Source organism: Macaca nemestrina, chromosome 8, assembly GCF_043159975.1.
Source record: "Macaca nemestrina isolate mMacNem1 chromosome 8, mMacNem.hap1, whole genome shotgun sequence".
In the NCBI taxonomy this organism is placed as follows: Eukaryota; Metazoa; Chordata; class Mammalia; order Primates; family Cercopithecidae; genus Macaca; species Macaca nemestrina.
In genome coordinates, this window is record NC_092132.1 from 20,640,149 (window position 1) to 20,667,894 (window position 27,746).

General features: G+C 45.5%; 1 protein-coding gene and 1 long non-coding RNA gene across 5 annotated transcripts in view; both read left to right on the forward strand.

Annotated features, from left to right (window-relative positions):
• Positions 1-27,746, forward strand: part of LOC105468472 (MTSS I-BAR domain containing 1) — a 183,434-nt gene that overhangs the window by 49,948 nt on the left and 105,740 nt on the right. The window lies entirely within an intron of this gene.
• Positions 1-27,746, forward strand: part of LOC139355755 (uncharacterized) — a 62,909-nt gene that overhangs the window by 18,708 nt on the left and 16,455 nt on the right. Inside the window, exon 1 of the long non-coding RNA XR_011606766.1 lies at positions 1-27,694. This exon is cut by the window's left edge and continues 18,708 nt beyond it. This is a non-coding gene — a long non-coding RNA (uncharacterized lncRNA). The remainder of the gene's footprint in view (positions 27,695-27,746) is intronic.

Here is a 27,746-nt window from a genome sequence, read left to right on the forward strand (position 1 = left end):
TTAGAGTCCATTGGAAGTCAGGACCACCTGGGTGTTTTTTGAAAGAGATGACTGTAATAGAAGTGTTATAATACTACACTATTGGCATAATAGGTACATTATATGCTATTCATACTGTAGAAATGTTATATTGGAGGCTGGAACCTGAAGCCCCTCCTTGTGGCACACAGATAACCTTTGTGTTTTCCTATAATCCTTTCCACCTTCTCCTTGGGGTGATGCCCCTCCTAGTGTGCTCTCCCCGGGACTCAGCTGCCTCGGGCTTCCTTCTTAGCCACTGTTAGCTGAGAGCAGAGGCAGCAGCTCTGGTTGGCCATGGCCCCTGGAGCTCTGACACCTGGAGGGGACGAGGACCCCGTTCGGATGACTCATGCCCTTCCCTACCCAGGCTGCCTGACTCTTGATCTTACCTAGTACTTTTTCTCAATATCTAATTCCTGAGCCCCTGCGATGGAGTTGTCCTGCTTAGACAAGCCCTTGTGTTCCACATGTGTGGTCTGATCCAGTGAGAAAGAAGTTGCCACTTAAACATCTCATCTTGAAGAACCATTCTGCCTTTCATGCTTCATGTATTGAACGCTGAAACGGATAGGAGTCTTAGCTTTCCCTGTGTGTTTCCAAGGGTTTAATACATACATAATGATCAGGAGAACCTGATTTAACATTTTGCTCACCCTAGTATTTAGAAAAACATTCTGGAGAAGGTAATAAAGACTAAGTTTAAAGAATGTCTTGGCAGTGGTTAAAGGAGATTTTAATTAAATCCCAAACTAGTGGGTACGTGAGAATAATTCAGTTTGAGGGTAACTGTTGGGTGTCCTCATTAAAGTCTATACAGTGCATTGTATGCATTTTCTCCTGTTAAAGATTTAGGCAGCTTTAAATGCTGTTTCTCCTAGACCTTGTTGCAAATACATGCAAAATCTCAAGATTCTCATAAACTATAAATCTTGTGTTGGCATTTTCTGAAGTTCATTTTGGGCATGGATAGGGAAGGTTATGAGTCAGGTGACAGGAGTTTCCATACCATATCCATGTTTTTCATTGTGACCATGTGGCAGCTGGTTCCTTGATGTAGCCAAGATGCTCTGAGCACGTTCCACAGAGGACTGGGCTGGCTTCTGGAAAGGGCTCTAGAAGCAGATGAGGCAAAGATTTTGGCCCACTAGAGCCAACTGTCCAGAATGTAAGAGAGTGCATGCAACACCTTAATATCTATAACTTTCTAAAAGTCCTAATATTTGAGCCTTACTCCCTGGTAGACTATTTTACTAATCTGAGATGGGACTTGGGCATCAGTATGTTCTAAAGCTTCCAAGGTGGGTCTAAGTATAGCCAGAATTAGATACCACTGCCTAGACCATGAGCGTTGGAGGGTGATAACACAAGACCCTTGTGAATTTTCAAATGCTAAGCAGCTACTACAGTGTGCGACGGCAGTGAGGATGGTCATACCCTCCTATTAGAGCAGTTGCGAGGATTAAATAAAACCTTCGGTTAAATGAAGAGAACAAACCTGAGTTGAGATGCCAGCGCTAGGCTTGGCTTACTTCTTAGCTAAAGGACTTGCCCTCACAAAACAACCTTGCCTCTGCTAGGATTCGGACCTTGTCTTGGCCAAACCGTAAATTAGCACTTGCTGTGGACCAATGAACTTCTGAATAGTGCCAACCATGAGAGTTTAAGCCTTTGAATGCCAAGGATCTCCTGAATTCATGCTCCAGAGCTGCCCCCAGACTTACAGGTTAAAGTGGAACTAGTAGTGCGGAAAGTAAAGAAGGGATAGGTGTTTTATAGTCAAAGGAGTGTGTTAGGCATGCCTGTGTGTTTCTGATGAAAATAGCTAACGAATGGTCTGCAGGTTCCATGATGGTAGAGACTGGGTCTACCTTGTTCATCTTTGTGCTCTTGTAGCCCAGTACACTGTAGTAGTAAAATCTTTGTTGAGTGAGAGGATGAATTAGGGCCTACCAGGCTGATAGGGCTTGGCTGTGTCCCCACCCAAATCTCATCTTGAACTGTAGCTCCCATAATCCTTACGTGTTGTGGGAGGGACCTGGTGGGAGGTAACTGAATCACGAGGGTGGGTTTTCCTGCGTTGTTCTTGTGATAGTGAGTAAGTCTCACAAGATCTGATGGTTTGATAAAGGGCAGTTCCTCTGCACATGCTAAGGTACCTTTGCTCTTCCTTCACCTTCTGCCTTGATTGCAAGGCCTCCCCAGCCATGTGGAACTGTAAGTCCATTAAATCTCTTTTTCTTTATAAATTACCCAGTCTCAGGTATTTCTTCATAGCAGTATGAAAATGGACTAATACACAGGCCCTGCACTAAAGTGTTGGGGCTATTTGAGAAAGATGTTTTTAGGTCTGCTCTTAAATGGATAGAGAATTTGGAGAGGCTAATTAGTTTTCCCCAGGTCACAGAGCTAAAGAGCGGAACCGGGATCTTAAGTCTGGAATTATTCCTGTGATACTGCTCTGCCAGCTTCCTCGCCATAAATATGTATACTATCCACTAGCCAAAGTCATCTCTAAAATGCATTCAGTGGATGAAAGGGGATCAGCTGAGATCATGGTTTGGGAGGGATCAGTGTCAATTTGTCACCATAACACTAAAATCTCTTGGGGATCAAAATGTTTGCGGGAAAAGGTATATTTTGATGTACTTTCTTTCTGGCGGCATGACCAGTACTGGACACATTAGAGGCATCTAGTGAGTACTTACTGATTTGATTCAGAAAATAGGAGTAACTATTCTTGAATTTCTTTTATCGAAGAGAAAGGAATGAAACATTTAACTTTTAGCAGTAAGCAAGCACATTTTAAAATTTGTGGTCCTCTGCCAACAGGTGACTAAAGGAGTCTTTAAATTTGGTTTAAATGACTAAAGGAGATTCACAGAACAGGGGTAGGTATTTTCTTTCTGAATTATGCTGTTGTAATGTTGTCCTTGCCTTGTTCTTTTCTGGTTTACGCAGAACTTTAAACCTCCCTCCCCCATAAAGAAAGAAAAAAACCAGATACACCATACCCTAGAAGGTTAGCATCCATGATTTAAAGAAGGGGTAGGCAAACTATAGCCTCTGGGCCAAATCCAGCCTGCTATTGGCCCATGAGCTAAGAATGACTATTAAAGAGTTGGGAAAAAAAATGAAAACAGTAATGTTTTGTGACATCCAAAAATGGCATGAATTTCAAATGTGAGAGTGCATCCCTAAAGTTTTATGGGAACACAGCCCATTTGTTTGGGTTTTGTCTGTGGTTACTTCTGTGTTACAGTGGCATAGGTGAGTAGTCACAGCAGAGACCAAAGGGCCCTCAAAGCCTGACATGTTTACTAAATGACCTTTCCTGGCAAAATGTCCCTGATTTCACTTTAAAGCAAAGTACCTTGGGAGGGAAGGGCTAGGAGTGTGGAGGTACAGGTAGAAAATATATTTCCTCTTACCCTTTCCTTGCCTTTAGTAAAATTTAAGTGTTCAAGATGGAAAAAAAAATTTCTCCCTGCCTCCTCCTGATTTGCGTACCCCGGAATTGAGAGTCTTGACTGGGGAAGACAAAAGGGGGGAAATGAACAATTGGTGATCGCGGAGACTATGAGAAGGAGGACTTTGGTATTTCTCCAGCCAGATAATTCGCAGGCTTAGCACTCCCTTTTTTTTCTGTGTGCCTTTGAAATTCTCAATAGTCCAATTTTTTTATTTTTTGCATCACATGGGGAACACAGTATGAGAATGTTCATCTGACTGACTTTATTATGTATACAATGACGAGTATTGGACATGACACAATGCACCGTGCCAAGTCCTTTTCATCAGCGTGTGTTTTGTGCCTGTGGTTGGCTGATTGATGGGACTGGGTCTGGCAGGCCTGGCTCCTAAGGTGAGATTGCATTTTGCCCCTTCAAGTAGCCTCCTGTGATTGCACTCACTTTATACTGATTTTGAAGCCCCAAACCTTGGATTAAAAAAGAATTCAAGGGAACGGAGACCTTTTCACTTGACACTTGAAGATTCTTAGCACCTAGAGGGAGTTGAGACTCTTTGTTTTGCTGAGGAGTTGTCTTGGAAGCAAACAGTGACAATATTGATATTGACAACATTAGACTCTCCATTGCCTGAGTTTAGATTTGAGCGCGTTCTTTCATTTGGCCAGAGCTGTAGCAGAGCAGCAGAAGGCTGGCCTGGTTGCCTCACATTTGCGTCTGTCCGTGTGAGGTTTTGAGCTGAAAGTCTTTGGATGGTCGTGAAATCTTGACTTGATAAAAATGGCTCTGTTCAAAGAAAGGTCGGAGTGTTCTGGTCACTTAATTAGATGGCAAAGATTTGGAGATGAAGAGCTTTGCTTTTGTTCTCTCCTGTATCATTTTTCTTTCTACGTCCCTGCAGTGTCTTTACTTTTTAAAGAATTTAGTCTTTAATACCGTCTTTGCATTTTCCATGCATGTTAGGAATAACGTCCAGTTTTGAGACAGTCCTATTACACATTCTGAGTTATTAATTTTTAAAAATCAAATCATTCATGAACACCTTTTAATTCCTTCACAAACTCTTCATGTGCCTGACTTAGCCTTAGAAGTTCTTTGCTGTTTTCTTATTATAAAAGTGGAGTGAGATTAGAAAGTGATGGATTAATGAGGAAGGAAGCACAACTCAAACGCCATTCATATGACCAGGGTCTACCTCACACACTTGTTAGAATGGAATGTGAAAGTGCCTTAAAAGACGTCACCCGCTACATGAGTGTTCACAGCAACATTATTCACGATAACCAAAAGGCAGAAACATCCCAGCTGCCCGTTACTGGATGAATGGATCAACAAATTGTGGTATGTACATAATGGAATATTATTCAACCATAAAAAGGGATGAAGTGCAGATGCTACAACTTGGATGAACCTCAAACGTGTTAGTGAAAGTCAAGAGACAAGAGGTCTCGTATCATATAATTCCACTTATGGGGAAATGCTCAGGATAGGTAAATCCATAGAGATAGGAAGCGGATTCCAGGTTGCCAGAGGTTGGTGAGAGTAGGGATTGGGGAGTGACTGCTTAGTGGCCATGGGGGTTTTATTTTGGGGCAATGAAAATGTTTCTGAACTAGGTAGAGATGGTCATTACTCACATTATGAATGCCCTAAATGCTTCTGAATTGTTCACTTTAAAATGATTGATTTCGTCATATGTCAATTTCACTTCAATTATAAAACACACACATGCATAATCTGCATCAATGTCACTATATATGGTACACCCTATTCATCGCCAGGACTTGTCAGCCTTGATGTACTTGGTCCCCAACCCTGTGTTAGAGGGAGAACAAAGCACACCTTTACACACAGGCGACCTGAACAGAGCTCAAGGGCAATGGAACTTGCTCAAGGCCAAGTCATTGGGAAGTGGCAGTTGTAGGACTGGCTCTTGGGTTTTCCTGTTTTCCATGCATCTTTATTCATTATTTCTACATGGCGTTTGCTGGCAGGGGAGGCTGACACATTGGGTAGACTAGTGAAGGATCAATGTTCCAAGAGAAGCTTCTAGTCTGCCCCTCGGAGGGCAGGCAAAGCTCCTCGACATACCCGCCATGAAGCGGAGGCTAGTTCAGCCTTGTTATTTCCTGACTTCTTGGAGCTGGCTTTCTCTATTTCAAAATAGAAAGAGCAAGAATGTTAAGAGGGCTGGACATGGTGGCTCATGCCTGTAATCCCAGCATTTTGGGAGGTCGAGGTGGGTGGATCACCTGAGGTCCAGAGTTTGAGACCATCCAGGCCAATGTGGTGAAACCCCGTCTCTACTAGAAATACAAAAATTAGCCAGGCATGGTGGCACGCGCCTGTAATCCCAGCTACCTGGGACGCTGAGGCAGAAGAACTGATTAAACCTGGGAGGCAGAGGTTGCAGTGCGTTGCACTGCACTCCAACCCGGGTGGCAGAGCAAGACTCTGACTCAAAAAATAAAGAATGATAAGAGGACTTACCTCGTAGGATTGTTGGGAGTTTTTAACCAGATTGTGCAGTGCCTGGGAGAAGTTTAGTAAATGCAATCTGGCCGGGCGTGGTGGCTCATGCCTGTAATTCCAGCACTTTGGGAGGCTGAGGGGGGCAGATCCCTATGGCCAGGAGTTTGAAACCAGCCTGGCCGACATGGCAAAACCCTGTCTGTACTAAAACTACAAAAATTACCGGGTGTGGTGGCGTGTGCCTATAATCCCAGGTACTTGGGAGGCCGAGACAGGAGAATTGCTTGAAGCAGGAGGCGGACCAAGTACATCAAGGCTGACAGCTCCTGGCAATGCGTGGGGTGTACCATATATAGTGACGCTGATGCAGATTATGCATATTTTATAATTGAAGTGTTTTTTATAATTCAAGTGGAATTGACATAAGACAAAATCATTTTAAAGTGAGTAATTCAGTGACATTTAGTGCATTCATAGTGTGCGATAATGACCACCTCTACCTAGTTCAAAACCCAGTTGCAGTGAGCCGAGATTGTGGCACTGCACTCCAGCCTGGGCGACAGAGCGAGACTCCATCTCAAAAAATAATAAAAAAAAATAATATATTCTGTGCCTGCCCCTTAGACAGTCTGGTTCTTTAAGTTTCTTGGAAAGGTTCAGGGAAAAGCCCTGTGCCCTCCTAGGTGGCCAGATGAGACGTGACTTGGAGCCCCCTTCCACCCTGCATCGTGCTGCAGCTTGGATCACTGGCCCTGCCCTGTCTCCTGCTCTCTGAGGAGGAGGACCCTTCCTGTGTCTGGAGCAAGGGCCACGGATTTCACAGTTGGGTGGCACTGACAAAGCTGCAAAGGCTCGGTGGCTTTTTTAGCAACTCACCTTGTGCCATTTTTCAGGTAGATCTGGCTGTTGGTTCCGTTAAATATGGCCACGTTGGTGAAATACTCTTAGGCTTCTGAAAAAGAGAGGGGGAAAAAAAGAAATAGTGCTTTCCTCTGCTCGACACACCACAGTTCCAGCTTCAGGATGCCCTAACACAAGGCAAGAGAAACGTGCAGCTTTGAATCTGGGGCTCCTTCTCTTCTTGTAGTAACATAAATTGACGCGGCCCATCTGTGCTGCTTCAGAACAAACAAGAATGAAGTCATGGTGCTTAAAATAGCACAGGGTGGAGTGGCTGAGAGCCACTCTCACTCTTCCACCTCCCCTGGGGACTTTTACACAGGGTTTTGGAATGGTGGCTGTGGGTTCGGCTCCCTTGGCACCACATCTGGGTCATGCATGTGCTCGTGACCAGCTTTTACTCCACGTGCAGGTAGCACTCGTTAAGAGTGATTTTTTTTTTCTTTTTTTTTCTTTTTGTGAGACGGAGTCTTGCTCTGTCACCCAGGCTGGAGTGCAGTGGTGCGACCTCAGCTCACTGCAACCTCCACCTCCTGGGTTCAAGCGATTCTCCTGCCTTAGCCTCCCTAGTAGCTGGGATTACAGGCACCTGCCACCATTCCTGGCTAGGGAGTGATTTTCTCTGAGAGGGAGATTTGCTGTGAAAGTGAGTGTGGTATCTTATCTAATGTTATGTGGCTTTCCCTTCTTTGTATCTCCTGTGCTGTCATTATGTATTTCAGGGCCACTTTAAAACGCAGCTCACCTTCCTAATGTAGTGCACTAGTCCAGCGAGAACATCCAGAAACTTCATTTGCAAGCTTGGGGTGACCCTGAAGGAAATCCTCCCAGCTTGCAAGATTCAGTTCCTGGGGTTTGGCTGTCTTTCCTGGAGAATAAATGAGAGGTCTCATTTCTTCTTCCTCATGCCCTTCTTCCTTCTCCATATATATGTGTGTATGTGTGTGTGTGTGTGTCTGTGCATATGTGTATTTATTTTAGGATGGGATGTTGCTGTGTTGCCCAGGCTGAAATGCAGTGGCACAATCTCAGCTCACTGCAGCTTCACCTTTCCTGGCTCAGCAGATCCTCCCACCTCAGCCTCCTGAGTAGCTGGGACTATGGGTGCATGCCACCACGCCCAGCTATTTAAAAAAAATTTTTTTTGTAGAGATGAGGTTTCATCATGTTATCCAGGGTAGTCTCAAATTCCTGGGTTCAAGCAGTCCTCCCACCTTGGCCTCTCAGAGTGCTGGGATTACGTGTATGAGCCACCATGCCCAGCCCTTTCCCCCCCCTTTTTTTTTTTTTTTTTTTGAGGCAGAGTCTTGCTCTGTTGCCCAGGCTAGAGTGCAGTGGTGTGATCTTGGCTCACTGCAACCTCCGTCTCCTGGGTTCAAGCGATTGTCCTGCTTCAGCCTCCCAAGTACCTGGGATTATAGGCACATGCCACCACACCTGGCTAATTTTTGTATTTTTGGTAGAGATGGGGTTTCACAGTGTTGGCCAGGCTGGTCTCGAACTCCTGACCTCAAGTCATCCACCCGCCTTGGCCTCCCAAAGTTTTGGGATTACAGGCGTGAACCACTGCACCCGGCCCCTTCTCTGTACTTTTAAGTGAACAAAAATAATATTAACGTGTTAACACTGTCTTTGTATGTTTTATAGTCTGGCTGTATCTTAGTACTTCACAAATGCTGAAAAAATTACATTCTTAATTATTGTTCCTTTAGAAATTATGAAGCATGCGTTCCAACTGATATCTCTATGGATATCGCTGCTGGATTTTTTTAAAACTTCCACAGAGTAGTACTTGCTATGCATGGAAACATGCACTCTTTGTGTGAGTTGCATTGGTTGGGAAATTTCCTGATGGTCACTGAATATGGCAAAAATTGAGCTTTTACCTTGCCTACACAAATAGTATTGATCATAGTGTGTTTATGGACAGACTCTCAATCTCTTCTCCCTAAGTTATTTTGATAAAGGAAATGGATATTGGTCACGGTATGTGTTTCCTGGGGCAGAATGCTGTGTTCTTAAGTGTCTGGTATTGCTCTGTTGTCTAGATGAAGTCAGGTGTCCAGTAACCACTGTTTGCAAACTTGAATCGGGACATCTTGAACTAATTTGCTCTTGCCATGAATCCTTCTCCAGTGTTTGAGCCACCCAGTGGGAATAGGAATGTCCTGGAACACTCCGTCTCCACTTTGGTCATCTTCAGAAAAGTTATCTTTCCTTTAGAGAAACTTTGGGGGTTGCTGTGTATGCCGTGCAATTTTAGAGTAGAAGGCAGCCAGGGAGGGCGAGACTAGTGAAGGAAGGATCCCTGAGAGAGTCATGACTTTCCTGGCCATCGAGGACTCGCCAAGTGGATGGAAAGAGGGAGGACAGCCTAGCAAGAGGGGCCCCATCATTCGAGGTATGGTGTCTAGCTTGGTACCCATGCAAGACTGTGAGGAGACGGGTCTTTGGAGTGCAGAACGGGGTAGAAGCAATGGGAGAAAGAAGGTTGATGCGGGTCATGAGGTCAGGTGAGGATTTGATTCTGGAGGAGGGCTCAGTGGGAAAATTTTGGAGGTCAGAAATCTTATGGGGAGAAAAGTATTTGAGGGAGCCTAGCCTGTCAGGGTGGATGTGGAAGGGAGGCCAGTTTAGAAAGGCAGCGATTGGAGCAATCTAGGCCCAATGAGCTTATTGGCATTGGGATGCAAAGGCTTTTCAGGGGAAAAAAAAAAAATGTTCTAGAAGATCGTAGCCATGATCTTTATGGCTTCATTAGGACTAATCACTATGGAAAATTAAGGATGTCCATGTCTTATATTTAATATGGTAGCTGTGTTTTCTTTTGGTTGAGCTGGGCTTTTGGCACTCCTGGGCTCTGCATCTCAAGCCATTTTAGAGAGATTGTTTGACGTCCTCAGAGGGAGAAGAACGCTAAAGCCACCTCTTTTAATCTATGGTCTCTGGAGTTTTCCTCTTTAACCACTTTGGAGACGGGATGAATTGGTTTCTTAGTAATTAAGAGCTAGGAGCTCTTTTTATTGCTTGTCCTTAACCTCTGACTTCACTGCCCCAGTCTGAACATCCAAATGAGATGATGTTGTGAAAGCTCGTGGTAAGCCCTAGGGTGCTGTACAAATGGTGTTTATCTGAAGCTCACTTCCTTGCTTTTAGTCGTGTTGCTCAAATGATCAATCCTAAGCGTATCATGTTTGCTGACCTCATACATACATTCGTATTTTAATTTGTAGCTTTTTATTGATTTCTGAGACTCCTTTGCAAGTACAACCAAGTCAGGAGTCCCTAACCATGCCTGCAAGGCCGTGTGGGGTGCTGCCCGCCTGAGTCTCATCTCCTTTGCTACCACTGGTCCCTTTTGTTTGCTCCACCATATTGGCCAAATTCCTTTCCATCCCAGGATCACTATATTTGCTGTTCCCTCTGTTTGGTTGCTCTTCTGCGATCTTTGTGTGGTTTCAGCTCAAATATAACCTCAGGAGGGCTTTTCTGACTGGCCAGCAAAATACCCCATCCTCCTCCCACTGCACACCCCATTTATCCTTTCTGTTCCTTGGCAGTATTTTATGGCACTTAGAATTCTATGAAATTCTTATTTGTTTTCATGACTCGTTTTGCCTGTTTCCACCCTCCCACTAGCATGTAAGCTCCATGAGGGCAGCACTTTGTTTTATGTTCTCTGTATCCATAGTACCTGGCACGCAGTAAATATTTATTGAGTGAATGAAATGAATAAGAAGTTTACATGAATGAATGTTAAAATAGCCTGTGCTTGCAGACACATCCTACTGCAGAGATATTTGGATGCTATTAGTAGAGCAGGAGCAAGACGCGTGTACCATCTGCCTTTATCTAGTGTGGGGAGATTCCTCTAGTGTTCTCTAGCTATCCACTTTCTTTTACCAGTATAAACTCAAAAGAGTAAACGTTAACTTTGCTTAGCCAAATGGAACCAGCAGATTTTAGCACACAATCTATAAAGGTCATTGCTTTGCTTCGTGTCCCTGAACGTATACAGACAAAGACACTGAACGTTAGTAGAAAGCAGCCAGAAATATGTAGGTCACTGTCTTTGACTCAGTTTTGGCTGGGACCTTCTGCAGTGGTCCTACAAAACAAACCCAAAAATAAACAAAATTACCTTCAGTATATTCACTGGCCGGCTCTCTTTTTTTCCCCAAGTCCAAGAAATCTGGCCTTCATCTAAAGGAACTGTTTACTTATTTGGGATGTCAATCATTAAAGGTGTCCATTTCATGTTTGGAGTGAGCTGTACTGTAAACGCTGGGCTGTGTGGTTGTATCAGTTTGTGCAAACAGTAGGAGCCAAGTACGTCTTGTTCACCCCCGAGTTAGCATCATTTGTCGCACTATCTCAGCAGAGCGGAGACGGTGGACACCTACGCAGTTTCTCAGGCTGTGCTTTCTACTGATTGTTTGTTTAATTAGAAAATGAGTAATTATTTATCCAGAAAATAGAATCCAAAGCCGTGGGGCTGAAATCTTCTCTAATTGCACCATGCGATCATGCTTTTCTGAGGATTGTGCTTTTGGTGTGTGTAGGTGGTAGGGGAGTCTTATTTTGTGGCTAGTATTTACTGAGAGATCCGTCTTTTGCTCAGCACCTCAAGTTGAACAAAATGAAGTCAGTGGCAATCAACCTGCTTTGTAATAAAAGTTTAAAAGCCAGATACAATCAGAATATCTGTCTAAACAGTGAGGTTCGTGTTCATTCCACAGCTTTGGGGACCGGCTACATGTAGGACATCATTGAAGGTAAACTAATGTGTGGGAAAGGGCCCCTGTGTACAAGAAGGCGGTGTTTCGCACTTCACGGGAACAAAGGGAGTCAAACCTTGATAAGCTTTGTGGAATTTGCTGGGCAAAAGCTTGTTTGGGGTGAGATCCTGTCGATACAGCCAAGAATGGAGTTTGGCTTCTGCATATAGGTCAGCTTTTTGATGGGTGACCAAACCCACTGAGGTCTTCCTTTCGGCTAACTGCTGATGCCATTTCATTTTTCTTTTCCGGTCCCATTCAGAGGTATGGATTTTCCCTTCCTAATAACCGAGTCTGGCATGCTGTTGAAGAGTGTCAGGGGTATGTGCTAAGTTGACCTTGTAGGTCTGTTTTCCGTCCTGACACAGAGGGGCTACTGGGAAGTTTTTAGCCAGCTATGATGACAGGGAGGGAGGAGTTCACTTGTGGAGCTGGTAAGGGCATGAACGAGAAAGGGGGTTTTCAAATGGAGCTAGGGCAGGATGAATTCCCGCCGTAGATGTGAGCTGAGGTGTGGAAACCTGGCTTTGTGTCTGCTGGATGAAGCAGATCTGGTGACATCTCCTGTCCACAGCATCACTCTCTATGAACGCACTGGTAGGGTTAGGGCCTGAACAGAACATGCCTAACAAGACGGGGCACGTGGAACTGATTGTGCCTGTGAGAAAACAAAAAGCGAATCACCACCTTCCTCTAGCCCACACCTGTGGCCGTTTGCGCTGTGTCCGCCTCAGTTGCTGGCCGGGCCTGTTGACATCTTGGTTTTAGAAAGTCCAGCGGTGGAGGTGAAAGCCTTGGAGACTTATTTTGTTTTTGTTTTTGTTTTGAGACAGGGTGGTGTCCCCCAGGCTGGAGTGCAGTGGCGCGATCATGACTCACTGCAGCCTCGACCCTCTGAACTCAGGTGATCTTCCCACCTCAGGGGTCCCCCAACCGCCCTGCCCTAGTAGCTGGGACTACAGGCACACAGCACCATGTCTGGCTAATTTTTTTTTTTTTTTTTAAATAGAGAAAGGGTCTTGCCATATTGCCCAGGCTGGTCTTGAACTCCTGGGCCCAAGCGATCCTCCCACCCTAGCCTCCCAAAGTGCTGGGATTACAGGCGTGAGCCACCATGCCCAACCATGCCTGGCTAATTTTCTTATAGTGACAGGGTTTCACCATATTGCCCAGGCTGGTCTTGAACTCCTGGGCTCAAGCGATCCTCCCACCCCGGCCTCCCAAACTGCTGGGATTACAGGTGTGAACCACTGTGCCTGGCTGCTCGGAGACTTTGAATCTTAGCTCGGAGTGCAGTAGCTGTTTGACTTCACCAGCTATGGATCCTTTTTAAGTCCCAGTTTCCTCTTGTGTCTGAAATGATGATAATACCTCCTCCTAGAGTTGTTGTCATTTATTTGTTTATTTATTTATTTATTTTTTTGAGACGGAGTTTCACTTCTGTTGCTCAGGCTGGAGTGCAATGCTGTGATCTCAGCTCACTGCAACCTTTGCTTCCCGGGTTCAAGCGATTCTTCCACCTTAGCCTCCTGAGTAGCTGGGATTACAGGCGTGCACCACTATGCCCAGTTAATTTTGTATTTTTAGTAGAAATAGGGTTTCTCCATGTTGGTCAGGATGGTCTCGAATTCCCAACCTCAGGCGAAACGCCCGCCTCGGCCTCCCAAAGTGCTGGGATTATAGGCGTGAGCCACTGCGCCTGGCCTATTGTTATTTTTGTGCGTGTGTGTGGTAAAATATACATAACATCAAAGTTATCATTTTAACCATTTCTACGTGGATAATTCAGTGGCATTAAGCACATTCACACTGTTGTGCAGCCACCAGCACCGTCCATCTCCAGAACATTTTCGTCTTCTCAAACTGACGCTCTGTACCTGTTAAACCGCCAGCACCCCCACAACCCCTTAAAAGAGCTGAGATTTGAACCCAGGGATTTTGGCTCCATGTGTCTCGTGTTCTACCATATCATAAGAGAGTTTGTGGTCTTAAACGTTTAAGACATCTCCTAAGAACCTATTATGTTAGTTGGTGCTATCTGCAAAAACGCATTTTCTAAATGAACTTAGGCCTCATCCTTGATCTGTCCCTAAGGTTGAATGAGACCCCGAACTAATGAGGTTTGCTGTGTGATTCTGCTGAAAATCTCACTGCGGACGTTGCAGAGTTCAGTCGCCCCTTCTCCGGGCTCATCTTGCCATGTTTTCTCTCATCACTGGACGCCTTGACCACCATGAGGGGTTCCCCCCATCAGCCTCGGGGGCTTCCAGTTCCTAGTTTGCCTCCTGTCTCTGTGGCTGTTCCTTCTTGGTTGTCTTTACTGGAATTTTCATTTTCTTTCCCCTGTTGGCGCTCTTGGAGTCTTTGTCTTGGCCTTCTCTCAGAAACATGTTGCCCTTCCACAGTTGCCCTGAGAGGGTGTCAGAATCCACACACAGCTCCGGACCTGATCTCCTGGTGAGCCCCACATACCCTGGGGAGAGCGCCTCCCCGTGAGGGTCATGCCTTCTCCTCAAACTCACCATCTCAAATCAAATCCTAAGATAGGGGGAAGCCCAGGGCGTGGCCATCTCCTCTCTCCTCCACCTGAATCCCAGCCTGCTTCTCAGGTCTGTTCTTCTCTTCTTTTTATACACTAGCGAGACTAGATTTGTCTTGGGTTTGTTTGGACTTTTCCCTGCTTCTTAAATGGGAACTTTAATTTCTGTCCTTATTCCCACTGGCTTCTTCAACTCTCCCCCTAAACTCCTCCATTGACCTGCTCCTGTCCCTACTGCTGATGGATTTTCTTTCCTTAGTTCAGATCTGATCACCCCTCTTCCCTGTTTGAAAGCCCCCCAGGACCCCCATTAATGGTCACGTGATGAAGCTCACCATCTGCTGACTGGCATTCTAACCCTCTGCCGGCTGGGCTCACTCTGCACTGATGACCCCTTCTCATTCTCCCTCCGCCCTCCCTATCCCATGACCAACACCCTATCACAGGGGCCCTTCATCTTTTTGGACCTCAGACCCCTTCAAGGAACAGACAGCTATGGACCGCCTCCCTAGAAAGGTACATGTTCACTCAGTTTTCCATTCAATTTCAAGGGGTCTGTGGATCCCGATGGTGAACTTAGCTGAATGCCCATGCTAGACTATACATTCTAAGCCTCTTTGTCTTATATTTGTGCCATTTTCTCTTATATCTTTGTTCCTTTGTCTTTGTTCCTGTGTTTCCATCAGTATTTTTCTTCAGTGCACTTTCCTGTCAGAGTTAATTTTTCCCTCTATCGTGCTTGTACAGCACATTACCAGAACATCTATTTAGCATTTGTATTAGAGTTGATAGTTTGCATGGCCGCCTTGCCCTTGTGTTCCTGAGCACAGTGCCTTGCATGTGTTACACATAGTCATGCGTCCATTTATTCATTGATTCAACAGTTTCTTCAGCTCTTGTGAGCTAGCCACAGTTCTTGTCCTGGGACTCTGCTAGGAAATATGATCCACTCCCCGCCCCAGTGAGATCGGTTTAATGGAGACGGTACACAGATAAGCAGGATGTTATCATGCAGTAAGACTATTGAGCATTTACTGTGTGCTGGGTGCTAATGAGCACATTGTATTAGTATGTGTGTTATCTCTGAATTCTCACAACAGCTTTGTGAAATAGGGTCTAATATTTTAGGGATGAAGCAATGGAGACCCCAGCTAGGTTTAGTAACTTACCTAAAATCATGAGACTCATCAGCAGTAGAGTGGAATTTCAACACTGTAGACTGTCTCTGGGGGCCAGATTTTTTTTTTTTTTTTTTGAGAAGGAGTTTCACTCTTATTGCCCAGGCGGAAGTACAATGGCACGATCTCAGCTCACTGCAACCTCCATCTCCTGGGTTCAAGTGGTTCTCCTGCCTCAGCCTCCTGAGTAGCTTGGATTACAGGCATGCGCCACCACGCCCCGCTAATTTTGTGTTTTTAGTAGAGATGGGGTTTCTCCATGTTGGTCAGGCTGGTCTCAAACTCCCAACCTCAGGTGATCCGCTCGCCTTGGCCCCCCAAAGTCCTGGGATTATAGGCATGAGCCACTGTGCCCGGGTTTAGGGGTCAGATTTTTTATAGCTAGACTGTCTGAGATCATCCTGGCCAAGCCAGGGCCCTGTGAGAGGCCAGGAGAAAGCAGAAGAGAGGAGAAAAGCCAAGCGGAAATCACCAAAGTCTTCCTGAAAGAGTACGGAGAATTGGGATGAAGACAAAGTAACCAGGGGCCCAAAGGTGAGATTGAGTGAGTGGGTGAACTGTGGATGAAATGTTATGAACTCAGGTCTGTGGAGATGGAAAAAGGAGAGAAGGCAGTGCCTGTGGAATGAATCGGGGAGAAAAATAGAATTAGCCACTGAACAGACTATCGAATTGAGCAAATAAATCTTTAAAGAATTCCAAAGATAGAAATGCCTTAGACACAGCAGGAATAATTTTTGTTTCAACATTGGAAGGCAGCCCTGCTTCTTATTATAGACATGTTCAAATAGTTTAAGTGCTGGTTACTGACCAGATTATCTGGTACAAACATTTGTATTACAGCAAGTTATTTACCCTCTCCACGCTTAGTGTTCATATTAATAAGATGGGGATAAAAAATGCTTATTTCCTCAAATCCAAGAACTATCAATTTAGCTGCACCTTTCGTTTATGTAGCACTAAGGGAACAAAAAAAAAGTCCTGCCAACTGAACTATGTGCCTTTCAGAGGTGTTACCATGTTGGGGGAAAAGGATTAACTGTAAAATGGATTCTAGGATTGGTCTTAGAATCAAGGAAATAGAATAGTCTGCTTCCTAGTGTTACTGTGAACAGTGCCAGATGCGTAGCAGTTGCTCACTATATTTGATGATGAGGATGTTGGTGGTGACGGTGGTAGTGTTTATGTAGAAGGAAACAGGCCTGGAGGCTGAAGCAACTGTGACTTGATGTAAGCAAAAGCTACTAGTCAAGTGCTCCCGTTGCAGATTTTGCTATTTTAGACTAGAGGGGTCTCCTGACACATGAGAGCCCTGTTGCCTGTAATTCTATGTTACCAGAGGCTGTGAGTGTGTATGCTTTTAGGTATAATATGACCAAGTGTTCATATGCCTATTTAAAACCTAAGGGGAAATGAAGGGCTCAATTTTACAGTATGGCTTCTAATCTTGTGTGCTCCTGAACTCTGGTCTACACACTCCCAACGATTAGAGAGACATTTTGTAACCAGAAATGCTTGGGTTCAGACTAGAATGCTTGAGTGCTACCAAATTAAAGGCCAGTGGGAAGCTACTTGGAGAAGCAGCCTCTGGCACTGTGGTAAAGGAGCATTTATCTAGAGACGGGCCTGGCTGGAAGGAGATGGCCCCGCCTGTGTCTCAGGAGACTTTAATTAGGACCATTGGCTTGGCTGCCCCATGATGACAGGTTGAACTTATGCCTGTGGTTCTGAGCCATGAAATCACCCCTGGGAACAGCCCAGCAGAACCGTGGGTGGCACCCCCAAGGACTGGAGAGGAGGTGGCCCTGCAGGCGCTGGCTTCTGCCTGCCAGTCCAGCCGCTCTCTCCTGGGGTTCTCCACCTGGGCCTCGCCTGCTCCTCCTGCTCAAGTGTCTTCTCACTGACCTGGGCACAGGTTACTTCTGTGCTGTGCTTTGCTTTATTTCTCCTTTGTCTGCAGACACCACTGGGCCAGAACCAGTTCATCCCGGGTGTTTAGACTCAAACTGGGGTGTCATCTCCTGAGGAGCCCCTATGATCTGCGCTTCCTCTCTGTGCTCCGTGATGCCCTAGGCTTCTCTCTCTCATGGCGTTTCCTGCCCTTTCTGTCTGTGTGTGTGTCTCCGCCCTCCCTGAGGAATGGGACCACATCTTACTCATCTTCGTATTCACTGTGCTTTCCCGTAGGAGGCTATTTACAGAAGGACACAGGAATGGACAGAGGGGCAAAATATCAAAAGCTGATACTTGAAGGGTCCGCAGAGGAGGAGAGAGGAGGACAGCTTTTCTAAGTAGAGGAATAAGGAGCCACATATGCAGGGGAGCCAAGAAAGGGAAAAGGAAAATTCATAGAATCTGCTGCTTTAAAGAGTGTGGGGAGAGAGGGGAGGTGGGACGGTTCTACTCTTGGCCTTGGTGGCAGCATGGATCGGGCGGGCGGGGGTTCTGGGCTGATGGTGCATGCTGAAGCTGGGTTTCCTAACTGGCCTCAGAGGCTGCTGGTTTGAGGGAGGTGGATGGGAGGGCTGAGTGAGTGCAGGGGTTGTCCTCCAGAGGACAAGTGTCCTTGGCTTCGTATGTAGGTCTTTGCCAAGGTGTCTGTGGGAAGCCTCCTTAAGCAAAGGGGCCCCAAGGCTGTGGACATGTATGTGTGTCTGCCAGTCTGTCTGTCTGTCTTAGCATGAGGTTTAGCAGGCAGCCTCAGGAAAAACTTCAGCCCAAAAGGGAGTGTCTGGCCACGCTGCTGGTGCTCCCTCTTTCCTAAAGAGACACGTGTGCAGGTGTCCGAGTGCAGGCTAAGTACAGGCTGCCCATTTCGGCTCCAGAACCCAGCCAGGCAGCTCTTGGCACAGCATCCCTGAGGGAGGTTTCAGCGTGGGGCAGGGAGTGGGGCCCAGAGTCTGATATCCAGTGTCTTTGCCTGGCTAAAGGACAGCAGCTGTCCCTTGGTTACCCAGAGAAAACAATCAGGAAAGGCTCGCGGTCGTGTCTCTCAGTCCCTTGGACCGTTAGGTCGTTGCCCTTGATTTCCGTGAGCTTTATCTGACTACAAGGTACGTTCCATGGTCCCCTTGGATATGACGACAATTGTACCTGGTCTGTTTCCTCCCAAGAATTTCTGAGGACTTTAAAATTTAACCTGTGGGAGGGCAGAGAGGGAAGTCTTGGTACTTACAAATAAAAAAGCATTACTGCCTTATTCTCCCATCCCCCCCCCAATATTTACAAATATAATAAATACTAGCTTTCGTTTACTCTCTGGAGCAGGGATTCTTCAATGTGGAAGTTTACCTCAGAATCACTTGGGTAGCTGTTTGACCGTACGTATGTCTAGACCCTGTCTTCGGAGGGTGCGTCAGGAGGCCTGGGGCAGAGCCTGGATCCTGAGTATTGGGGAAAGGCTCTCCAGGTAATTGTGATGGACGTCCTAGACAGAGAACCAGTGTGTTAGATGGAAAAGCTTCCAGATAGCAGAGACTGCGGCCTCTCTTGGTGTCCTGTGCTGTGTCTGGCATACAGTATTTTTTTAATTCAGAAATATTTATTGACTACCGTGTGCCAGACCCTGGAATACATTCATATCACTATTCTTGGTGCTCCTAGAGCCGTGGTGGAGGGACCCTAATTGTGTTGGATGCCCTGAAACCAGACGGGCTTCTATTCATTCTCAGTTGTCATTGGATTACGGTCTTCCTGAGTGGTGTGAGGTAGGCACCCGGAATTATAGCATTGACGTTGTCCCCTTTCCCAAAAATTGAACATAGCTCACCAAACAGGGGCCCCTGGAACATTGTAACAGATGGGATCAATAGATCTAACATGCCACCCCTGCCTTTCCCATTAACTTTCAGACTAAAGAGCTGAGCTTGGGACAGGACTGGGCTGGATCATTTCCCTTTCTCTTTAATCTAGAAAGAACCTGAAGCTGGCCACTTCCTTGGTATTCATGGATGGGTGTGAGCCATCTTGAGCCTCTCCTATCTGCTAGACACAAAGGACATGAAGATGAATGGAGCATGGCACTCATACTTTACAAATATCATAGTCTAAGGGGAGTCAGAAATGTAGACAGGGCCGGGCGCGGTGGCTCACGCCTGTAATCCCAGCACTTTGGGAGGCCGAGGCGGGTGGATCACGATGTCAGGAGATTGAGACCATCCTGGCTAACACAGTGAAACCCCGTCTCTACTAAAAATACAAAACAATTAGCCGGGCGTGGTGGTGGGCACCTGTAGTCCCAGCTACACGGGAAGCTGAGGCAGGAGAATGGTGTGAACCCGGGAGGTGGAGCTTGCAGTGAGCCGAGATCACGCCACCGCACCCCAGCCTGGGTGACAGAGTGAGACTCTGTCTCAAAAAAAAACAAGAAATGCAGACAGATGTGTGTGACAGGTCCTGAATGTATGCTGAGCAAACTGTGAGCAAGCTCACAGCTATGGTGGGTTGTGGGAAATATGGAAATCCTTTATGGGGCAGTGCTGATTGGACTTCCCAGGTTCCTTGCTAGCCCCGGCCTTTGAGGGGTGGTGTTTGTAGGGGGCGGCTGACCAGGAAGGAAGCCTTGCCACCCCTCACCTGGGCTGGGGAGGCTCTGCTTCGTGCCTCTCCCAGCAGTGCTTGCACGTTTGGCGTGGCTAGGACTCCACTACCTGACCCTGTGGCCTGTCCAGTTTTCAAGCTGATGGTCACACGTATCTTCCCAGCTGCAGGGCTCCTTTTGTGTTAGCCTGAGACAATCGTAGCTTCTGTTTCTAAGAGCTAGTGCTTTGATGGAAAACATGGCTCATGAACTTGCTCTTTGTTTAGATCCTGTAATAATCAGGTTGTGCAGGCGTGAATTGTTAGTAAAAATTCATTGGTTTACAGAAAAAAAAAAAAAACCTAGAAGGAAATAAAGGGACATGTCTAATGTTGGTGGTGTTTCTGGGTAGTGGGTATATTGGTACCATTTTCCCAAGCTTTTTACTTTTCAAGTTATCCTTTCATTTTGGAAAAAGATGATAAACATTATTTCTTAAAACCTGCATGTGTTAGTGAGCTATTGTTCCTGAAACCCTTTCCTCCAAGGATGAAGGTTCTGAGTGATAAACTTTTTAATGATCAAACTCATCCCACTGCCCTCTGGCATCTTACTGGTGGGTGGGTCTGTTGTTTTTTTTTTCAGACGGAGTCTTGCTCTGTCGCCCAGGCTGGGGTGCAGTGGCGTGATATCGACTCACTGCAAGCTCTGCTTCCCAGGTTCACGCCATTCTCCTGCCTCAGCCTCCCGAGTAGCTGGGACTTACAGGCGCCCGCCACCTTGCCTGGCTAAGTTTTTGTATTTTTTAGCAGAGAGAGGGTTTCATCGTGTTAGCCAGGATGGTCTCGATCTCCTGACCTTGTGATCCGCCTGCCTCGGCCTCCCAAAGTGCTGGGATTACAGGTGTGAGCCACCGCACCCGGCCTGGGTCTAGATTTTTACTGTTCACTGACTGTTCCATTTTCTCTGTTGATTGAAGATGGCTTCAGGGCCAAGAGGTGACTACTGTCAGAGGATACAGTGTGATCCAAATTGTGTGTGTGTGAATGTGTGCGTGGGAGGGTGTGTATGTGTGTTCCACCTGGCCCTTGGGGCACAAGTCCCTCATCCTTTGCTCTTGTGGGAGGACCCTGGACCAGGCTGCTTAGTATAGAGGAGAACCAGAGTATCACAGGGCACCCAGGAGGAAGAGAGGATGGGTGAGTTGAGGGGCGTTTCCATATTGCGCTAGCATGAAAGCTGTACCACATTCAGAATTTTAGAACACTGATATCATGTGCATTTAGAACAAGCTTCGTAGAAATATTGTGGCTGCTCTGATTCCTCCACTAAGCCAGAGCCTCATGTTTGGTGTGTAGTGGGAGGCATCTCAGCCCCAGCAAGTGGGAGGGAGAGTTAATGCTCTAAACAAGGAACTTCCTCTTCTGTTGGAGGCGTGGGTTAGTGATCTGTGCTGTTGTGTAGGAAACCTTGTTGATTTATCCCCTTGATCTTGCCTCCACCCTTCAGCTTGAGGGTGTGTGTGTGTGTGTGTCCATGCGCGTGGGCAACTTTCTAAATACGAAAATATACCTTCTAATTATAAACTAGTGCCATTGGTTCCTTGCCCCCACCCGCCCTTGTTTACTTTCTTTTGGTTAAAGTGCTGCTCCTTTCGAAAGGCCCCCGTCTTTGTGGCATAGCCTATTCCAGATCATTCAAATGGTTGTTTGTGCTTTTCTGACTCCTGACTCTGGGCTGCCGAATGCTTTTTCATCTCCTACAACTGAGCTCAGAGCCAGAGAAGGGCTTTTGAAAGTTCATTTCTGAAATGTACACATATGTACTGTCTTGAAGTCCAGGCATATCCTCGGGACAGCTGTGTGGCTTTGAGATCCACTGAGTGGCCATCCCACCTGCCATGTTTCTGGGGGGTGGTACATTTCAGTATGTGAAAAGATAGACTACTTCTAATACTCTGTGACTCTTATTCAAGTTCAAGTTCCATGGGAACTGAATCACAAGGTCTGGTTTTAGGAGTAAGAGAGAGAGTCAGGAAGAGAGATGATTCCTTACCATTTTGTGTACATGTTATTTATTTCTATTTTGTTGTTGTATTTGGACTCTAATTCTGGGCTGGGATAGCCCTCACTGCCTGAAGTAATTGCTTCTTACGAATAGCCACTGCATTTATTGCTATCTTCATGTTACCCAGGTGGGAGCGGAGCGGCCCAGGTGTTGGCCCATCAATGCACTTGAGTAGAGAACCCAGGGTGAACGCCAGGCACGTTACATGGTTCCCTTGGATGCGACAACAATCGTATCTGGTCTGTTTTCTCCCAAGAATTTCTGAGGACTTTAAAATTTAGCCAGTGGACCAATACAGTTTAAATGTATTACTGCTTGCCAGTAGGAGCCAAATCATAATTCTTAGCCTGTAATCTCCTGAGAAATGAGCTGAGCAGCTCCATGTGATTTTTTAGGTAGCTTTTCTGGAATTAGCCTAGAGTGGCCATTCATGTGTTTCAATCTAAGTGTTTCACTTTATTTAAAGGGCAACCTTCTGAAATATTATCAGCTAAAGGCATACCCTATATACACATAATTCCCGAGATGCAAGTCACAGAAATAGATTGAGTGTCATGGAGAAAAACTTAATAAACTATAAATTCTTATATACACAGAATTTGAACTCCTAAATTGTTATGGTAATTGATACCATTTAGCTATTATTATTTAATTATTTAAAGTCCCCTCATTGTTCTAAACAGGGCAGAAGGAGACTTTAATAATGCACTTTTTATTGTGCGTTATTCATTTCATCGAATCATTCATGATTCTAGTTATATCTCAGGTTCTTAACTAGTGTTAAGTTCTTGCAAAGGAATTGCTTACTGAGTTCAGTTGGCAGGTTAGTATTAAGAGGTATCCTTTAAAACAAAGTTCAAAATTGCTGCGGTTTTGTTCAGATGCATTTGAAATAATGCAAAGATATGATGCCTTAGTTCAGGCTCCTAAAAGAAAAACCCATAGCCTGGATGGCGCAAACAACAGAAATTTATTTCTCACAGCTTTGGAGGCTGGGAAGTCCAAGATCGAGGTGCTGGCTAATATGGTCTGGATCTGTGTCCCTGCCCAAATCTCATGTCGAATTGTAATCCCCGGTGTTGGAGATGGCGCCTGGTGAGAGGTGATTGGACCATGGGAGTGGATTTCCCCCTTGGTGCCTTGCTGCTGTTCTGGTTGATGGTGAGTGAGTTCTCAGGAGCTCTGGTTGTTTAGAAGTGTGTGGTACCTCCCCCTTCTGTCTCTCCCTCCTGCTCCAGCCATGTGAAGCTCCTGGCTCCCTCTTTGCCTTCAGCCATGAGTAAACATTCCCTGAGACTTCCCCAGAAGCAGAAGCTGCTATGGCTTCCTGTACAGCCTGTGGAACTGCACAATTAAACCTCTTTTCTTTATAAACTATCCAGTGTATTAGTCTGTTTTCATGCTGCTGATAAAGACATACCTGAGTTTGGTTTATTTATAAAGAAAGAGAGATTTAATGGACTCACAGTTCCACGTGGCTGGGGAGGCCTCACAATCATGGCAGAAGATGAAAGGCACATCTTACATAGCGGCAGGCAAGAGAGAATGAGAGCCAAGCAAGACGGGAAACCGCGTATCAGAACATCAGATCTCATGAGTCTTATTCACTATCACGATAACAGTATAGGGGAAACCACCCCCATGATTCAGTTACCTCCCACCTGGTCCTTCCCACAATGCATGAGAATTATGGGAGCTACAATTCAACATGAGATTTGGGCAGGGACGGAGCCAAATAATATCACTCAGTCTCAGGTATTTCTTTATAGCAGTGTGAGAACAGACTAATACACTGGTTTCATTTGGCTCCTGGTGAGGGCCCTCATCCTGGTTTGTAAACAGCTGCTTTCTTGCTATATCCTCACATGGTGGAGGGAGAGATTGTCATTCTCATGTCTTTTCTTATAAGTGCACTAATCCCATTTATGAAGTTTCCACTCTCATGACCTAATTACCTCCCAAAGGCTCACTTCTAAATACCATCACAGTGGGGAGTAGGATTTCAACATGAGAATTTTGGGGGAGGACACATACACTTAGTCCACAGGAGATGGAGTGGGACTTCATTTTGTAAAGCTTGCTGTAATTTAACAGCTTGAAATGGGCCAATAATGCGTATGTGAGCTGAGAGCCTCATGCTTTTTGTAGGGAGGTAGATGCCTGGGGGCACTGTGTACCCTCAGAAGGTCCCTGTATCCTGGTTGAATTTGGACTTGGTAAGGACCATGTGAACCTGCCCTTGTCTACTATGTATGTGCAGTGGGCCTGGAGCCAACCCCAGAACCCAGTCTGTCACAGTGTTGCTGCTGAGTCTTCATGTCATGCTCTCTGTTTCTGCTCAGTGCAGAGGAAAGTAACTTCTGTTCACACCCATCTGTGACTAAGTAATGTGTGTCCTCTTTTTTTTTTTTTTTTGCTGACTCTGCCTTTAATAACACATGTGTTGAGAAAAAAGGAAAGAAAATTTCCATTTCATTTTTTGTGGCTTCATTTTTTAAACTTCATTATAGGAAGTTTTAAACACACACACAAAAAGGACAATACTATGGTGAACCCCTACTTACCCCATTACCCAGCTTCAGTAACCGTCAACTTTCTACTATTCTTATTTTCAGACATGTTGCCCCCCAGCTCAACCCCTTTTTGTGTCCTGCAGTATTGTAAAGCAAAGTGCAGGCAGTTAGTATTTCACCCCATATACGTGGATGCATGGGCTCTGCTAACAGATTAGACCTAAAAACAACAACAAAACCAACCCATAACCACAATACCATGACCACTTCTAACAAAATTAACACTCATTCATTCACATCATTAGTCTAGATTCCGTTTTCCCAGTTGACTCAAATGTCTTGCATTTAGTTGATATGCTGGTTAAATTTATTTTAATCTAATTTATAACAGCCTTCCTGTTTTTGTAAAAATGCCATTTACTGGGTCCTTTGTCCTATAGAATTTTCCGTGTTCTGGACTTGGTTGGTTGTACCCTCATAGTGTCATTTAACATCTTCCTCTATCCCCATGTTGCCTGCAGTTGGGATACTTCAGGGGTGGCTCTGAAGGAACAACTCCATTTTCTTTTTCTTTTTTTTTCTTTTTTTTTCTTCTCGAGATGGAGTCTCATTCACTCTTTTGCTCAGGCTGGAATGCAGTGGTGTGACCTTGGCTCACTGCAACCTCCACCTTCTGGGTTCAAGCAATTCTCCTGCCTCAGCCTCCTGAGTAACTGAGATTGCAGGCATTCACCACCACACCTGGCTAATTTTTGTATTAATATTTTTAGTAGATACAGGGTTTCACCATGTTGGCCAGGCTGGTCTTGAACTCCTGGCCTCAAGTGATCTGCCTGTCTTAGCCTGCCAAAGTGCTGGGATTACAGGCTTGAGCCACCGTGCCCAGCCTTCATGTTCATTAAAAAAAAAAAAAAAAAAAAAAAAAGGCCCCGGCTCATTGTCCTTTTTGTAGCAATTTAGACAGATCATACTTTTTACTCAAATGCTTGATGCTTTTGTGTGCTTGTTTTCCTCCTATGAATGGATTCAGGCTCATTTAGCTGCTCTTAAGAACTTTATTTTGCAAGCTGGTCTCCCTAGCTCTACACCTGTCCTCCTTGCCAGTTCTCCATAGCTGATTTTCTCTTCCTAAAAAAAAAGAGTTAGTTGGTTTTGAGTTCAAGTATTCTGGCCCCACTACTTAAGCTGTGTAATGTTGGACAAGTTAGTGAGTCGGAGTTTCTTCTCCTGGAAAACGGGGTCTATCTCTTAAGATAAGGGAGATAGGAAATTCAATAGTGCATGAAAAAGGACTTAACACAGTCAGATTCAATGCTTAAGACACATTAGGTTTTTTTCTTCTTCTGATTATATCATTCCAAGTTCAAAGATTTTATTTTCTTCTGCCTGCTGAAGTTCAGCCTCCTAAGTGGGTTTTTACCTTTGAGCATTTCACCATTTGTCATAGACACACCTTTCTAGCTTCTGTTCCCCTAAACTCTGGACACACTATCCTGGGAACACACTCTTTACTGTTGCCTTTGTCTACAGTTTCCCTCTTGGAATGTGGTTCCCTCTGGTCTCTGTCTGATGCTTCAAGGACCAGCTGAGATGCTACCCTTTCTCCCACATCCTCCCATCCCTCTTTCTCTCCCCAATCAGTAAGTAGCATTGCTCGGGTTCAGTCGTCCCACGGTGCTTTATATGTGCCACTGTCATTGCACACATCTCTCTCCAACTTGTATTATGGGTGTGGTTTAAGAGTATTTATCTCCCAGGCAGCTGGTGGTAAAAAGACAGAAAGCTTTCGTCTTCATCTTTGACTTTTGCAGAGCAAGTCCGGACTCCTGCATATGGCGTGGTGCCAGATGAATATCTGTTGAGTTGTGTTGATTCTGATCGCTCTCACCTGTGTGGAGGCCACTGTGGCAACCCCTCCCTGTTCTGCTGGGATGAGGAAGGGCGTATCTGACTCTCTGTGCTCTTGGGCACCCCGTGTACCTCCAGGCCTAGCCAGGGGAGGTCTAAACCGAAGATGCCAGAAGTGCATTGTCTTTGACCACTAACTGTTGCAACAGAGTCAGCATCTAACATGTTGTTTCTTAGAGTCATTTGCAATGACTTTGAGAACAAAAGCTCCCCTGGGAGGGTCAGCACACTTGGTTTGTGCACCAGGCAGGGCTCCTGGCAGGCCTGCCCAGCAGGTCCCCAAGCCTGGGCCTGAGCCCTGACAGCAGTTGCAGCCACAGGGCAGCTGCAGTTATCAAAACTCTCATCTATACATCATTTTCCAATCCGTGTTCTGTTCTGCTGTTTAAGGGGCTGGAGAGCAGAAAAGAGAAGGTGGAGAAGTGCTTCATTTGCGCAGTGGTTTTATGATTAAGAATAGAGTGCCTTTGATATTAAAGAAATATTAAATTATTAAATTAGTTAGAAGTTTCGGCATTGGAAAACTAGAGCCCAGTACCCTATTGTGCTACTTTCTAACTTTGTGGCCTTGGGCAAGTTATTGAAATTGTCTGAACCTCAGGTGGTTCTTTGCTAAAGTAGACAGAAGATACTTAACAGGGCTGATGAGGAATGTAAGGAAACTCTAAAGGGCTGTGCACATAGCTTATAACGTTTACTAATAGGTACATTACATTATGCTTGTCAGATAGTCGTGTGAGTTATACCCTCCCTTGTTGGTAACATGGCTGAGACCCAGAAATGTACCCAGCTGGTCAAGGTCACCTTCTAGTAGCGATTACACTGGGTTAGGTCAGTGTTGTTGACTTTCCGGTGTTCTTGGCATAAGGATACACTTCATACTTCATGTGGTCTAGTGTGAACCTTTCAATGTTTATACTTCATGAAACTCTTGTTTTTCTTAAAATTCTCCAGAATTTTGATTGATCATTTCTCCTGATCTTTGAGGATTGAGGAAGAACTTCTCTGCTATAGAACTTGTTAATGTGCCCCACATTTTCAGAAAGTCCTCTCACCATGGAAAGTGGCAGAGGTGGAGAGAGTGGATGGGAACGTGTGCTTCTGGGATGCTTTGCATACCAGGGAATTGTTTCTTTGCTAATGATCCGTTTCATTATAATGAATACTGGATGAGCTAAGACGGTGAAACATTTAACTATAGGTTAGTAATTCATTTAGCAAAGATTCTCACCCTCAGGATTGTATCAGCAACTATCATCAGGAGCACTTCAGGCCTGTCCTTCCTTTCTTTGGAGTTGAGGCTTGAGGAACTTACTCCTTCCACAGCTGCAGGTCAGTAACGATGATACACCTCATTACCCTTGTGTGGGGTAGCAGTAAGAGG